At 39.1% G+C, this 17219-nt stretch overlaps 1 long non-coding RNA gene across 1 annotated transcript in view; it reads right to left on the bottom strand.

The window, feature by feature from the left end:
• Positions 1 to 6132: 6132 nt before the first annotated feature.
• Positions 6133 to 17219, bottom strand: part of LOC116102385 — a 181734-nt gene continuing 170647 nt past the window's right edge. Inside the window, exon 23 of the long non-coding RNA XR_004123131.1 lies at positions 6133 to 7112. This is a non-coding gene — a long non-coding RNA (uncharacterized LOC116102385). The remainder of the gene's footprint in view (positions 7113 to 17219) is intronic.

The raw sequence follows: 17219 nt of genomic DNA, 5'->3' as shown, positions 1-17219 counted from the left end.
GTCTCTAGTCACTGGAATCAGTAGAATCATCATATATTGGATTCTCCTGGTCACTAGAAACATTATATATTGAAGCAGCATCTTGCTCAAATTCCTTTAACTATATTTCTCTGTCTCCCTGGTTGATCTGGACAGTTATGCAACACTCTTCTGGTCTCCTCTACATATGCAAAGGTTTCTGGGTGGAACTTTTTGGAAAGTTTCCCTGTAAAGACTTGTGGGCTCAGTTGGCATTTGCCAACTGATCTTCTTCCTTCTTATTGCTTGATGTCAGAAAGCTCTCAGCAACTAACATGGGAACATAAGAATGAGCATCACAGAGGTACCACAGACTCTCCCATCAGTCTGTCTAGCTGTGAGTGTAGGCAACATGTCTGGATAAAATTGATTGAGCTTACAATTAAACCCAGAAAGGCGCTAGAGCACAGACAAGATTGTTGGATTAAGATAAGACCAAGGTATAGTGATTGTATCACCAGGAAAAATTTATACCATATACAAACAAAGTGGCTTCAACAAAGAGGACAGGGCAGTGGCCTATAGAGACAGCTCTGAACTTTGACTCTTTGCTGAGCCTGAGGAAATCCAGGTGGAGATAGATAAGAGTTTAGGAGAGAAATTATGGTGGCCCAGACCTTTGGGTGGAGGAGATAAGTAAAATAACAAGAATGGATGGGCTTGCTTAAAGATAAAGAATCAAACAAAGAATGGTCAATAGAGGGAAGATTCCTGAGAGAGGAATTTCTGACAGGAGAAAGGGTTCCACAAGCAGGAGAAAGGCAGAGGGAAGCAGGCAGAAAGCCAGGGAGGTTTCCAAGGTTAATGTGTAATGGCAAGGGATAAAGATAACAGAAAAGGCATCACTGGATGGATGTGAGGGCGGGGATGAGGACTCACTGGGATCCAGAAACAATAGCACCAGGAACTCAAAATCTATGAGAATACTCTTTCAAGAACTTTGAATGTGAAGGGAGGAAGAGAGAACCCCCATATAACCACAACCACAGAGAGGTCATGGGCTAATCATCCCTACTGGGCAGAGCTTGGTTTGTTTTGTTTTCTTTCTTTTTTGTTTGTTTAAAAAAAAAAAAAAAAACTTCTTTGGAGTAAGTTTTAACATTCTACCAAAATCCCGGGACTCTAAAGTGAGATACAAGTCTCGTTTTGAGTCAGTTGGCATTTTGCCATTGACTGTGTATCTTTAAGACAACAGCATCCAACCTCTAATATAAGAATAAATATTAGAAGCAATGTGCTGCTACTTTGGATATAAGAGGGCATGAGTCTAGTGTATTAATCCCACAGTGATTTTATTTTGATCTTTGCAAATATTTACACCTCCCCACCTTCCTCTCTTTACTGGTAAAAACTAGATGTTAGCACTTGCCAAGGCCAGCAGGACTTCCTACTTGGCCTCAGCACAGCAAGGATTTCCTACCTCCTCTCCTTACATTTACACCTCAGCCCTCCTGGGATCTTTACTTTGAGCTAAATGCATATTCTGGATCTGGCCAAGTTAGCCTGGCATTGCTCCCATGTTAACTGAGAAGATTCTGAAGGTCACGGATTACTAAGTGTATAGAAGAACAGTTCTGAGGGCTCTCAGAGATTGCCTGTATTTTGACTATAAAATCTGCAACCTCATTATTACTATCATCTTATAATGTATTAATAGCCAGTGATATTTTTTTTTAAGACTGACTATAGGTCAAACATTTTACAAGCTTGCCCTCATTTGCTTCTTCTGATAACTATCTATCCCGTTATCACAGATAATGAAATGACAGGTAAAGGTTGACACATACACTTCAGAGCTAGAAAGGGGAGTAGAGAGGGCAGTGCAGGGGTATTTGATGGTAAACAATCAAACTCCTACCAACCATGATTGAGTAGTTACCATAGTATCTTGGAAACTAAACATTTTTAAAATTTGATTTATTTTTATTTGTATATTTGTGTACTTGTTTAACGACATGTGCATTATGTGTAGATAGTACCCATGGACACCAGAAGAGGTCTTTTAGATCCCATGGATATGGAATTATAGATAGTAGTGAGCTCCCGGGTATTGGTGTTAGGAACTAAACACAGGTCATCCATAAGAACAGTAAGTGATCTTAACCACTGGATCATCTCTCTGGACAGTAAATATAAATTTAATTTTTTAAATACTGTACTCTTTATAAGGATCCAGTTTGAGTATAATTATTTTTCACTTCCTCTGACTCTCCCTTATAGGAGACTGAGCTTTAGAAATATGTCCTAGTCATCCAACTAGGAATGGACAGAGCAGGTTAGGTTTCTAGAGCAGATATGCCACAGTGAATTTAAAGTTAGTCTTTCAAATACTTCACATTGTAGTGTAAAGCATGCTTCCTGACTTCTGCACCTATCCAGTGTCACCTTGGCTATGCACCCAACCCTATGCATCTAGGCAGGTACAGCCTCCTCTGCTCCAACTAAACTTTAGCTATTGTGACTGGATACCTATATTTTAACTATTTTGGTTGAGTGTTTTCTTTGCTTCTAACTATCTGTTTTTAAGAAATTTGTTCTCCAAATATTTCAAAATTCTTGTAGCTGTCACTAGAGATGGATCAAGGAGAAGACTTAGAGCCAGGTTTGGGTGGGTCCTTTTTAGAACCAAAAATACAGCCAGTTTTGCTTCCCTCTTCTAAAGCTCTGAAATGCTCAGTTGCTTTCCTTCCCTGGTCTGGCTACAGACCAGGAAGGAGGCATAAGGGCTCAAATACCAAATGAAAGGGTGTTCTCACAAGGTTTCTAGCCAGGCCCACAGAGAAATATTGGAAAGCTCACGAGCAAAGCTGTGCTGAGATTTTCAGACCAAACCCAAAAGCGTTCTCTCTCCTCTCTCTCTTTCTCTCTCTCTCTCTCTCTTTCTCTCTCTCTCTCCTCTCTCCTCCCCCCCTTTCTCTCCCCCTCTCTGTGTGTGTGTGTGTGTGTGTATGTGTGTGTGTGTGTTTGAGTATTTGAAGCACATTCTTGCTTGAACTTCACCTAGACTAACCCCTGGCTTCTTCACCCACCCAGTGATACCTTGACTTCTCATCCAACTCTATGCATCTATGCAGGTACTTCTTCTTCTGCTCAAACTAGACTGAATAGATGAGTTTCTTACACACATGCCTCAACCAGAAATGAAGTTTTCCTTCCCCAGGAGGATTTGCTAGAAGGCAATATCCCTTTTATTCTAAAACGACACTGTCCCCAATCTACATAATTATGTTCTGATTCTCCCTCTCCCCAAAGCTCTTAACCTGCTGACTTGAAAGCAATGATAAAATTCTCCAACACTCATTTTTATTTATTTAATTTTTATTGTATCTATGTAAATTCCTATCTATTTGTTTTCACCTAGTGCATTAAATTAGCTCTAAGGATAACTTACTGTTCTAATTTTATCCCACCAGTTTCAGGGAAAGCTATGAACTCTCAAAATGTAATTGCCTTTCCTTTACCAACTATGAACCTATGATTTTCTACAGTTTAGTTATTAATTTCATCTACATTTATAGCTTAATCCTTTCCTAGACTGCTCATGGTCTTCTGTCACACGATCAGCCAGTTAAAACAGAAACTACACTCATTAAATAGAATTATCTACAATATGAGAGTCCATTTAAATTAGCAGTTCAGAAGGGAGCACATTTTCAAGGAGATCAGCAAGCCAGGCTCTTGGACAAAAACAAGTAATAAAAACCCCAAGGAAGGTTTTGGAATGATGGACCATTTAGTTGGGAATAATCAAGAGAAGTGTTTCCTAAAGTGTGTGATAGTAAATAGCAATTCATAATCACACCCCAAAGAAAGATAATGTAGTAACTTTAGGAAACACTGAGTTCAACAGCTCAGCCAGTTTATTCTCTTTTAATCCTGTTAGGGACCTCTGGTTCTAATAATTGCATTAACAACAAGGAAGGGAACGTAATGTGGGTAGCCCATGTGGTTACTGGTCCTTAGAATACCTTTTAGGGAGCCCTATCCTAGAACAGCCAAACCTCACTGGAATTAAAAAAAACAAATGACCTTCATCTAAGCATTGCACCACTGCCAAGAGTTTGCCATTATACTTAATCTTTACAGCACCCTACATGCTGGGTGGGAAATGCTACTCTCACTTTACACGTGAGGCACTGGAGAAAAGTGTCTTTCCAGTAGTTATTTACCTTGGCTACTTGCAAACAATAAGGACCAATCTTTGACCCCTTGAACCAGAACCCCAGGAGACTGGATACAGACAGGTAGATGTGTGAATGCACAAGCTTGATAGATGATTTCATTGTAAGTTATGTTTGCTATCAAATGGAATGAGTTACTTATCCCCCATGACCATGTGTGAGTACCTGCAAGTGTGTATTCATGTTGTATGTATGCCCAGTGCCCCCAGAAGCCAGAAGGGGATTCAATCCCCTAGAACTGGAGTTGCAGACAGGTGTGAACCATTAGTGTGCATCATGGGAACTGAACTCAAGTTCTTTACTTGAGTGCTCTGGGCTATCTCTCCATCATACATGCATGCAAGAGCTGAGACTGAATCCTGTCTCACTACCAAATTCATGTGCTTTCTCTCATGACCCATCACCTTAGAATGATTGCTCTGCTTCTGGGTGTTTCCAGTAGGAACTGGGAAAGTGTGAAAAGGCAGAGCCCATTATTTGGTACCATGATTCAAGGTAGTTCAATAACCAGTAAGTAGCCAGGTTAATGACATAATTCTTTATTAATAAAAGTCAATCAATCAAGTTTCTTGTTGAGTTCCTACAAAATTATATATTATTATATATATATGTATATAATTATATATACATGAGTGTATATATGTATATATATAATCATATATATTATACATATTATATATATCATATGAGCACGGCTTTGAATGCTTTCCTTCCTGTTGCCAAATGGAGACATTGCTGTTTTCTCCATAGAATTCTTACCTGTAAATGGTTGGTGACTTTTCCTTCAAAAATCTGAATTCAACTATGTTCTCAGAGATAAAAATAAGCCATTTTCTTTGGCCTTTCTAAAAATCTATGAAAGCTTTCTTTCTCCCCACATGGCAGTGAGCTCTCTAGACCTGTCTGCCTGCCCTTTCATTCTGACTGTGAATGTTCCGGTTCAGCTCCCATTTCTGCAATAAAACTGCTTGTTTAAAAAAAAAAAAGTAGGTAATTATTAACCCTTTCCCTTCTTCTCTCTCTGGTAACAGCAATTGGCCATGTTCCCAATCTGAACATGGAATCTGTCTAGTTAAAGTGACTCAAGCTTGAATTGAGGGTGGCAGGAATAAAGGGGAGATGTTTTCCTCAGGCAATTATTTCATCCTATAGGCATGTCTATATTCTCTATGAATCACCGTGGGCCTTCTTCATGTTGCTTTGTGAATACCACAACTCTTGTAGGTCTTAACCCATAGAATGTTCCTCTCTTGGACCACTCAACAGGGGACAAAGGCATGGTTCACTTCTGCCTTGAACTTTGGAACAGAGCAAATGAATGCTTGAAACTTGAGGAAATGGGTTCTTTGCTCCAAAGTGGCCCAAGAAAAGAACTTGGCAAAAAGAATGCAGAATTCAGAGAGAAACTGGCTTCTCCCATTGTACACAGGTCAAATGCCTATGTGGGGGTACACTGCATATTTGGTGAAGCTCATAATGTTCACTGAGTTGAGCCTAATGGCTTTTTGAAAGCCATTAAGGGGCACTAAGTCAATATATTTCAGGGCGTGTGTGTGCTAATTTAAAAACACACTGTTTTGCTTTATATAATACATTCTTTCACCCCAGAACCCTCCAGTCCAGAAGTGTTTAGACTGGGCGATTTACGCAGAAGGGAAACTTGGTGGATTTGTGTTACACCTAAGAAAAGCTCTGTGGAAGAGAGGCTATCCTTTCCAAAAAAAAATCTCTCACTGTCAGGAGAGTAAATGCTTTCAGCCTACTCCAGTCTCCTATGTGTGACAAGAAGAGCTAACAATTTTCTTTAGGACCTAAAAAACAAAACACAAAACAAAACAAAACAAAAAAATCCCTTACAGCATCCATTAGCAAATACCTCAAAAGTTAGGAAAAGGAAATCTTGGACAAGGTGGGTAAAACTAAAAGAATCATGTCCATGCTTTTTTTGGCAGGTGGTATTGAGGATGGGAACCAGGTTCTTCCATCTGTGAGGAGAATGCACTACTACTGCCATAGATACTCAACACTTATGACATGATAGCTAATAAACAAAATTATTAAATTTAAATTAGATATTATTTGCCAAACTTCTTAAGAAGTAGAAAATCTAGAGATCTAGGATTACAAAACTGTGAGCCCAGAGCTACCATACTGAATCAGCTTTCTGTTATTGTGACAAAACAAAACAAAACAAAACAAAAACAAATACAACAAAAAATCCCCACAAGATCAGCAAGGTATAAAGAAGAAAGTTTTACTGGGGCTCACAACGTCAAAAGTTTCAGCCCATGATGACTTATGTTATTGCCTTTGTGCACAGCATATCATGGAGGGAGTATGGACTAGGGTGAAGCTCCCCACCTACCCCAGGGATGCTGAGAAGATAGACAAGAATGGGTTGGAATTCTAGTATCTCTTTCAGGGCACAACTGCAATACCTAAGCTCCTTCCACTAGGCTCCACCTTCAAAAATTCCACCGACTCACAAAAGTCATGATCCAGGGCACATGGACTGGGGGGAACACTGAACACTAAAATTTATGGCAGATAAGACAGCAACACACAGAGTAAACATTGAGCCATGTTGTACCATCTCCAAGATCTATCCCTGGCATGCCTTCTCTGAAGTCTTAAGATTTACCATCATAGCCCAGTTCTTAAGGAGCCTACAATTCACTAACACACATCTTTTCTTTTCTTTTCTTTTTCTTTTTTCTTTCTTACTTTTTTTACAAGAAGATACACCAGGGTTTTATTTTTTGTCATGTACACCTAATTACATGAAGATAGATATATAGATAACAGAATACCATGGTGGGTAGAAAATGCTATAAATAAGTTGCAATGTCCACTTTGCCAGGATGTTCACCAGGTCTTCAAGGCAGCACCTGATAGCATCCATCAGTCGGAATACTGTTTAGAATGACAAATACACACAAATAGTTAGATTGGTGACAAGATATTTTCCTGTCATACAGGAGAGCATTACAAAGTTTTACCTTGAGACTCACTAAATAGATCAGATACTTTCTTCAAACTCACAGCAGTCTTCTTGCCTCTGCCTCCCAAGTGCTGAGTTTCTTGTACTGTTTCTCAAGATAAGTTGTGTTGTTTTAAATGTAAAAAAATCATGATTACTCATAATGTAGATTCAGAGAGAAAAGGAAGAAGCATTAAGGGTGAGGAGAACAGTAGAACACACATGATATAAAAATATAACTGGTGCTTACATGTATAAGAGAGATGGATGTAAGTGGATGTGGGAGAGGAGGGAAAGCAGTGGGAATAGAGAGGAGAGCCTGGAGAAAACTAAAGCAGCATGAAATAGACTCATGAAAACCTACTATTTGCTCATCAATTTAAGAAATATAATTCCTAAAATGTAAGGTTAAACTGAGGTACCCTACATGAGGAGACAATAGTGTTCTGAAATGATTTGGGTTATTAGGCAAAATCTCAGATTCAGAAATGAGATACATCTGAACCAGTTCATGACGTCATCTGTAAGATGGCTGTCTCTACCTGTATTCCCTTGGCCTCTCCAACTAATCCTCCTTCTCCAGCCCTTCTCATCCACCAGTAATACCCAACGCTACCTATCATTTGTGGTTCTGTGGATTGTAGCTTGGTTATTAGTTCTTTATTAGCTACTAATCACACACAAGCAAATATATACCATGCCTGTCTTTCTGGCTCTGGGCTGTCTCACTCAGGATGATTTTTTTTCTACTTCCATTCATTTATTTGCAAACTTCATGATGCCATTTTTAAATGGCTGAGTATTATTCCACTTTGTAAGTTTATCACACTTCTATTCTCCATTCTTTTGTTGAGGGCTATGTAGGTCGTGTAGGTTGACTTCAATTTCTGGCTAATATGAATAGAGCAGAAATGAACATGATTGAGCACATTGTCATCTTTATGATAGGAGGAAGGATCTTTTGAGTACATGCCTAAAAGTGGTACAGTTGGATCTTGATTTAGGTTGATTTCCCAATTCCTGAGGAACTACCACACATATTAGAAAAGTATGAGTTGTTGATGTATTCATAAGTAAGTATAGTATCATGGCAATTATTTAGAGAAGGCTAATGTATCCTGTAAAATTTCATCTTCAGAATCTAAGGAACTGCAACAAAAAAGGCAGATATTCATATATATATTTTCCAGGTTAAGAATCAACCTTGGTGGAGATCTAAGCTCTACATTGTCTGACCAGGAAACCAGGGAGTGTGAATAAATTTGTTAGAATGCTACAATATTAATTCATAAGAGGTTGTCTATAGCATTGATGAGACTAGAATATTTCATACACATCTTTTCTGTATCACTCATCTATTGTAGGAAATCAAGGCCTAAACATAACCTGTGTCTGTGTGCTTCCTACCTTGAGTGGTAGCTTTGCCTAAAGTATCTGTAGTCACAGTTGGGCAACTCTGTTTGCTCCCCTTATCCCTTATTCTTATGCCTGCCCAATGATGCCAAGTCCTAGAGTCGTCTACTTCTCTGCATCCCACTAACCCGGATCAAGCCTTTAAAGCCCAATCCTGAGCTCCTAATGTCCACGGTGGTCTCCTAATGTGCTTTACCACACAACTGCTATTCTCTAAGCAGGTTTATACAGGGGCTACCCAGGACCATTCTTGTTCTCATGCCCAAGGCTTAAGTAACGTGGCCTCAAGAGGAAAACTTCCAAGTTCTGGTCTCAGCTTGCCTTCAGTAGTATCACTCTCATCATTATTTGCAGCTAGCTTGGGCATTAACATGTGCACTACACATGCATGCACAAACATATATACAAATACAGACACACACACACACACACACACACACACTGTTGGAGGTCCATCTACTTATCCTTGTGATTTCTCTTCCTCTCTTCCTAAAATGTCACCTTATCCCAAGCTCTCCCACTTAACCTACATTGATCATTTCTAACCCAATCCTAAGGCTCAACATGGATGGATACCACCACTAGCCCTGTCAACACCCTCTTTTGGAAATTGTTCACTTTCATTCTATTCTACCCTAACCCATGAACTTCCTACTCTAAGCTCCAGTGAGGAACTGCACTGGTATTCAAGTATATAACTCTCAACATGGGATCTTCATTGTGCACTCCAGCTCTTTGTAGTTCAAAATCACACATACTTTAAATTTGTTTTCTAAATAGCTAGCATGCAGTTACTAGTTGCTCCTGGTTTACTGATTGGGGAAACACAGCATTTCAGAGCACAGGTGCTCCTCTTACTGAAATGAATCATTGGATGTATTCTCACTTTCACATAAGTCTAAGAATTTCAAGTTAATTTTTTGTCTAGTCTCTGTAAGCACATGATGTGATTTGATTGGCACTTACATATCAAAAGGCTTTGAGCTTCTCAAGTGGGACTCTTTGATAATCCTGTAATGGCTCCTAGTTGTGAGTAAGTTGTCTGCTCCTAATTTGAAAGGCACCCAGGAGGGAAGATGGTGGTAAAGGAAGGACACTGTCACAGTTGAAGTACCTCCTACTCAGAAGGAACTGTGACCTCTGTTTCATACACTGATGAAATAACTTGCCTAAGGTCACGGGGTTATAGGTATGCAGCTGCCATCAGAGCTAGAGCTCAGCCTTATGCAATAGAGCCTATGTCCTTCCCATAGCACCAAGCTACCTCACACAGAACGTCAATCATATTACACTTAGAATGGAAGCATCTAGGCATGCATCCGTGAAGAATATTAAAATTTCTCGTTCGTGCACACATTTCCCAACTCCACTCATGAAGTACTATAATGAAGTGAGCTTCATTTTTACAAATGCCTTGTGCTTGATTTCTTTTGAGGAAAGAAACAAATAATCAAAATAAAGATATAAAAATGCTCGGCTTTGAGCATTGCTTGTCCCTTTAAAGGCTATGGCCCGTGGCTCAGAGAAAGCCCAGATGAGTTCTGTTTTCCATCTCCCTCATCCAGCAGAGCTCAGCTCAGCAATCTTCCTTCCATTAACTGCCCATTGTTTCTTTTACCAATGCTATCTCATTTTAATGCTGTGTTTTATGAAGGGTAATGTTACATGCTAGAAATCGTAAAAAAAAAAAATAATAAAATTGGCATGAAGAAAATGTATTATTTTAGTAGTTTTATTTTTTGCCCATTACACATTTACAGGTATGCTTAAATGGATATGTTTTATAGATGGTTCTATGCAAATATTACTTAACACTTCAGTCAATGAGAAATTGAAATCTACAATCTACCTGCTTTTTCCACAGGACAAACTCTAAGAGGCTTATTTGGATTATTGTTAATATTCTGTTTGTGGAAATTGTACTAGAAGTTCTTATCAAGGATAGTGTAGAAAATTGTCTTAAAGGTTGAATGAATGTCATTAGCCTATTAATTTAGTTTCTAGAAATCGTGCATTGCTCTCTGGTAAAACATTTATTCACCTTAATACCTTTTTCTGTTTATCACTGATTAAGGGCCCAGAATTGTAGATGGCACTAGGGCATTGTTTTCAAAATACATGTCCACTGTGAATACATGTTCACTGGTGAATCTGGGTTGAGTTATCAGTTGATATCTCCTCTGTGCTTTATGCCTTTCTCCTGCCCCCCCCTCATGTGTGTGTGTGTGTGTGTGTGTGTGTGTGTGTGTGTGTGTGTGTGTGCATCCCCAAAAGATTGCACACAGGGAAAACAAAAACAAACAACAAACAAACAAACAAACAACAACAACAGCAAACAGCTCAAGACAATTCCTACTCTTGCCTCCCTCCCCTCAAAACTCAGCTTCCGTGGAGTAAGGACCTCAAGGCACAGCTGAAGTACTAGCAGCAACTTAGAGAGTTTAGAGAGAAGATGCAACCAAGCACCTACATCATGTGGATTGAGACCATCAGGGTTGGGTCCCCAAAGGAAAAGTGACATTGCCTTTATAAATGAAGACATAGATTACCACCAAAACCAAAGGAAGTCAACCACGCCTAGCAAACAGGCTGCTGTTCTTTTACTTCAAAGGGGATGACATTCCTGTACTCTAACTTTAGATCATGAGGTCTCCAGTATTACTTTTTAATAAAAAATCATCAGAAAATTTTAATAAAAAATAATTAGGATTAGAGGAATGGTTCTGCAGTTAAAAGCACTTTTGTTCTAGCAAAGGACCTGGGTTCAGTTCCTAGCACCCACATCATACCTCATAACCATATGCCAGTCCAGTGTCAGGAGATCAAAGGCCTTCGTCTGACTGCCTCAGGCACTAGGCATATACATGAGGCACACATACACACAGAGGCAAAACATTTGTACACGTAAAATAAAACAGATAAATCTAAAAATATTAAAAACAGTAGGCAGTTATATACAATATTTCTAACATGCTTCCTTTCTCATTTTTCTGTCCGTTTCCCATGGCCACTAAGGCAAGAGAGAAAGAAGAGAGAGAGGAGAGAGAGATCAATAATAAATTAAATCAAATAGGCCCATAAGAAAGGATCAGAGAAGTTGATTTTGAATAAGCAAAACCTTAAAATCATTATATAATAACCATAAGGCAGTTATTAGCCATACTCACAAATGAATAATGGTATTAATTAGACCTTTGTTAAAATGCTTAGGCCCATAAAGAGAATCCAAATAGCAGGTCAGAGGATCATGTACACATAAAAATGGGCAAACAGCTTAAGGAATATATAAGATGGAATTAAGGGAAAGCCAAAAAGCATTATGGTATACAGAATACAGAAAGCAACTCTTTCACAGTTCAAAACTTTGTGCCATTTTCCCCCAACAAACTCTTCTCACTCCTGCTGGCCAGTTCAAATGTCCCCCACTTTAAGATCTTTCCTTCAAACTATTCTGCTATCTACTCCACCAAGCCTTCTTGCCCTTCACCACTAAGCTTCAAACATGCAAGCATTGCTTAAGCTTACATTATTGGCTAGATTTTACTTTGAAATAGTAACTGATTATATTTATACAGTGTTTACATGTGTATACTTAAAGATATTAATTAGTAGCTCAAAAAGCTAATATATTGTATTTTTATAAATTCTATTTTGATAAATACTGTAAGTATATTATAAGTATGGAATTATTTTATAGATCACAAATATTTTCATGTCATCATGACAACTCTTTTGAGTTGGACTTCTGCTTTTCTTCAATTTGTCCATGAAATAGTTGTCCTCCACTATTTCTGTAACATTTGAGGCTACCAGGGTGAGCTAAATGTTTATTATGTTGTTCTAGGCTTGAAAGAGTTAGCAGACTCCCATGTGTGAGTGGAAAAAAAAGAGCAGAGTTGGTTAAAGAATGGGTGAGGAGTTGGGTGGGTGGATGGGTAGATAGGTGGGTTGAGACAGAGCTGTGTCAGGAAACTGGCAGGCTGGAGGTTTCTCCTCAAAGAAAACTTGATTCATCCTGATTGACAGACACCCAGGAGCAAAATGACCAGCACAGTTTTCCATGAAGACATCAAAGAGATGATATGCAACCATCTATCAAAAATGGTTCACAGCCTACGAATGTACTTTGCTCAGCCAGCCTCCCACTTAGGTACAAGTGGTTCACACAAAGGCAGAGCAAGTTTGTTCCTGAGGCAAAACATGCTTGCACAGACAGGCCTCAGGAGCACATTTCCCTAATGCCCACTATGCTCCCAGGCCCTGCCTGTTGTCTTGAAATTCTCAGGTTCTTCCTCCCTTGGGCACAAAGAAATAATAAAATATTCTTGAATATTATTCTGAATTTGCAGAAGCTTAGTGACTTTTCGAAACCATAAAATTTTAGGCTAGGGAGATGGTTCTAAGGGGGGAAGTATTTGCTTCACAAGCCTGAGTCCCCAGAGCTCATCACCAGGTGCAGAAATCAGCCATAATCTCAGTCTCCCATGGTGAGGTGAGAGGTGAAGGAGACAGCTAGCCCTGCATACTCACCAGCTAACAATAAAGACCCCGATGCAAACAAGGCGGAAGAAGTGGACCCAGGTTGTGCTCTGACCTCCGCATATACCATAGCAAATACCCACCCACACTTGGATCCCTAATGCACACACACAGATTCTTTCAAAACATAAACTTAGCAGACATGGCATAAGAGTCATCCTAGTGTCTACCAGCCAGTAGCCACTGCCCTTCTGAGAGCAGCACTAGTCAGTCCTTGTGTTGGTGATAGAACCCAGAGACCTTTCAAGAGTAAATTTGTCATATCTCTGCTCTTGTAGTCATTCTGAAAAGGCTACAAGGCCATGTGATATTTTAAGAACCAATCCAATAAAGTCATCGAGACTTTGCTACAGATAACATGCCAATTTCCTGGCTTTTATGAAAATTCGTTATGTCATGTGTGTCACCATTATTGTCTATGCCATCCAGACACCTACCTCTGGCAGACTGGAAGCAGACAAAAATCGCACAGTTACCCAATTAGTCTTGGCTTTATTGCATTGGTGGTACTGATGGTGCATAACTTTGTATTCTGTAGAATGTCAACTTATGCCTCACTCTCTTATTAGGTTCATAGTCAAGGAATCTACTCCATTGATTTTTCAGGATATGACAAATTTACTCTTGAAAGGTCTCTTGAGCCATCAGTGGGATGTGTGTGGGGGGGTGGATACAGTACAGTAAATAGAGCTATTATGATTATACATAAAACCACAACCTAGCTGGTGATGCAGTATCTTTATAGAGTACTTTCCTAGCATTCCTGAAGCCCCTGGTTCAATCCTCAGCTCCGTAAGATAAAACATATTGAAATAAGCCACCATCCAAGCAGCTAAGGTGACATGTTGCAAAGGGTAACTGAGGGGTTGTAAATCCGCTCTTGAACAGTATCTTTTGCTCCTGGAAGAGAAGCATTGCTGAGTATGATAGAGGCAGATGTAGCTGCTCTGGTTACAGTTTTATATGTACATATTTTAACGGGAAGTTTAAGTAGCTAAGATAACTGAATTTTCTGAATGAAGGAAACCAGAAACCTAATCCTAGTACCTCCATAGTATCACTTAATGACATTTCTCATGACACTTAAAAGTCTTCAGTTAAATGGTTAAGTCCATTCGTATTTAGAGAAATGTAAATCCCTTTCATAACAAGGTGATATAAATAACTAATTATCCTATGGAGGCATTGTCTGCTGGGACAGGCTTTATTATTCGTCTGTGGCCATATCACCCTGAATGTGCCCAGTCTTGTCTAGTAAGTTATATTCAATCATTACAATTCTCTAATGCAAGTTTCTTATCCCCATAAAATCTAGTCAACATGGAAAGTTATTAGAAACATAATGTTGTACCAAATGAAGTGAAGCATTAAGGTAGAATAAGAATCAGAAATGCAGTGGCAATCAGGGATGTCCATTGCCTACATTAAGGATTTTTTTTTTTTTTAGTAGACATTTCTGGGTTGAGGATTTAGCTAAGAGGTAGTGTCTTGCATTCAAGAACAAGGCCCTGAGTTTGGTCCTTCCCCTTAAAATGTAAATAAAATAGGATAAAGTAAAGATTTCATATTATGAGTGGGCCAGTCCCACCTCTCTTAATAGAGAGTATCTCTTACTTAATATATGCTCAATAAATATTTTGCCAGATAAAGACTGCATGGAATTGAAAGGCTTTGCAAGTGTGCCTGCAGCTTCACTGCAACTCAGGTCATCTTACAATCTAGATCTATTATTAACATATACAACACCATCTTTATTCCCAGAACTGACCAATGTTAGGAAGTATCTCATATAAAAACTTCATAGTTTAGCCTTCTTCAAGTTGAGCAAGAAATGACTATTGCTATTGAGCGTGTGCACACATGTATGTACATGTGTGCACACACATACACACACACACGCACTGAATTATTTGATGCTACATACCCTCTCACCACAATGACCTCCTACCTTTGCTCTGGCAATAGTGGTATTGTCACTCTTAGGTGACACCTGCTTTCCTGGGAGCCAACAGCTTGGTATGTGCCATGCTGCAGCAGATGGCTTGAGGCATGACGTGTTAATGGCAGTGATTACTTTATGAATAGTGACAGCTGATCAGGGACATAATAAAACAATAGTGGCTGCCATCCTGGAAAAGGTGCTAAATAGGGGTGACATGTTTAGTGGGGGCTATGCTCCTGTCCTGAACCTCATTATCAACTCCAAAGGGACTCACAGCCTAGCCAGGCAGTGGCAGGCTCAAACACAGAAGAAAAAACAATTCAGCTCAAAGATATATTTCAATGTTAATTGGGAGGGGGTGCAATCTGGATTTTATTGCAGGAGGTATTTAGACAAATAGCTGTGAATGTGTCCTACAATTTTAGTCCCCCTGTACTATCCTTGAGCTTAGAGGCCAATCCTCACACTTCTATGAAATCTGGTTGTTTCCAATGTTCATGAATCTCAGCCTCCAGCCAGGGTAGAGATCACCATGAGGAAATCAACTTTTGTATGTAGTGATTCTGAGGAGTGGCAATTTTCTGGAAAAAAAACTGTATCTAATTTAAATCCCTAAAAAGAAATAACTGCAAATGGGAATTCCTGATAGGTCTCTCTTCAGAACGATTCATCCAATCCACTCACTGGATGTGGCATACTAAGGCAAACAGGACAGTGCTTACCTGCATGATACATGAGGGAGTCATAACAATACAGCCACTCACAACCTAGAATGACGAATTATGACTATTGTCTGTGTTGAGCATAAGATTGGATCAGGACTTGAGAAAACAATGACATCAATTTAATCATTTGAGTACTTAAAGATAAAGTAGAATAGTCAATGTTCCAATGAGCTGAGCTTAGCCCTCCGGTTTACCTCGAGTTATCAACAAACCTACTTAAAACAATGTTTTTAGTAAATCAAAGAAACACAAAGTCTGTTATTTTGAGACCTCAGGTGTTTTGGTTTTTTGTTTGTTTGTGTTTTGCTCTTCTGTGTAGTTTGCCTTCACCCTTCCATGAAAAACATAGAATGCACAAAAGTATCTGAATAACTTAACATAGAAGTGCTATATATACAAAATGTTGTTGTTTTCCCTTTGCTGAGGAGGGTGAGAAGGCATATTCAAGTAGCCTTCAAGAGTGATAACCATGCTCTGAGGGCTAGGGGTGTGTGCTGCTCAGTGGTATAGTGATTGCTTAGAATGTATAAGGTCCTGGGTTTCAGTCACAGTCATCTCTTTCTGTCTGTGTTTTTCTGTGTCTCTGTCTCTGTTGCTCTGTTGCTCTGTTGCTCTGTCTCTGTTTATCTGTCTGTCTCTGTGTCTCTGTTTTTTGTCTCATCTCCCTCTCGTGTGTGTGTGTGTGTGTGTGTGTGTGTGCATGTGTGTGCATGCATCTTCTCCTCTGGCTCATATAAGCATATGCATGTATGCAAACACGTACATGATATCTATATCCAAGTTCTGAGCAGAACAAATGAGTATGCTATCACCACCTGGGTTCTTTTGAGCTTATGACTCAAATGTCTGCCAAAGCCAGCTAGTGTCATGCAAAATTAATAGGCATCTCTTTTGTGTTCTGTGATCTGCCACCAATATTCTCTTTATAACTCTCAGGACCAAAACTGAGTGAACAGATTATAACAAGTTCATCCCACCCATTACAGGATCTTCCCAGAGTGACTATTAGGGAATTACTGTACTATAGCTACCCTGGAGACAAAAGAAGGTCCTGATGTATTCCAGTGATTTTACTTAACCTAGTAATTAGTTTATGTGGTTTTATAGAGATTTTACTGCCCTGAAGATGACAGATTTTCTTTGCAAAATTACTTCTGATAGCCAGTCATTTCATTTCATGGTTTACAAAAGAGCTGATATATTTGGTAAAGGTCTTCATTTAAGAATACAGAAATAGCCCTGCCTCTCAGTATGGGAGAGCTGTTTTTGTTCACTATAGTTTTTTTATCAAATATATTTTGAGCCCATGTACAGAATGAAATTACTTAGAAGAAAAAGGCAATTTAGATGTAGGGCTGAATCTTAGTAAGAATAAGAGTTTTGTATATAAAATGCATAGATTTGACCCAATAATTCCCAAT

This window comes from Mastomys coucha, unplaced genomic scaffold (genome assembly GCF_008632895.1).
Source record: "Mastomys coucha isolate ucsf_1 unplaced genomic scaffold, UCSF_Mcou_1 pScaffold21, whole genome shotgun sequence".
In the NCBI taxonomy this organism is placed as follows: domain Eukaryota; kingdom Metazoa; phylum Chordata; class Mammalia; order Rodentia; family Muridae; genus Mastomys; species Mastomys coucha.
The sequence above is the reverse complement of the archived record's forward strand: the minus strand, read 5'-3'. Positions and strand labels throughout refer to the sequence as shown.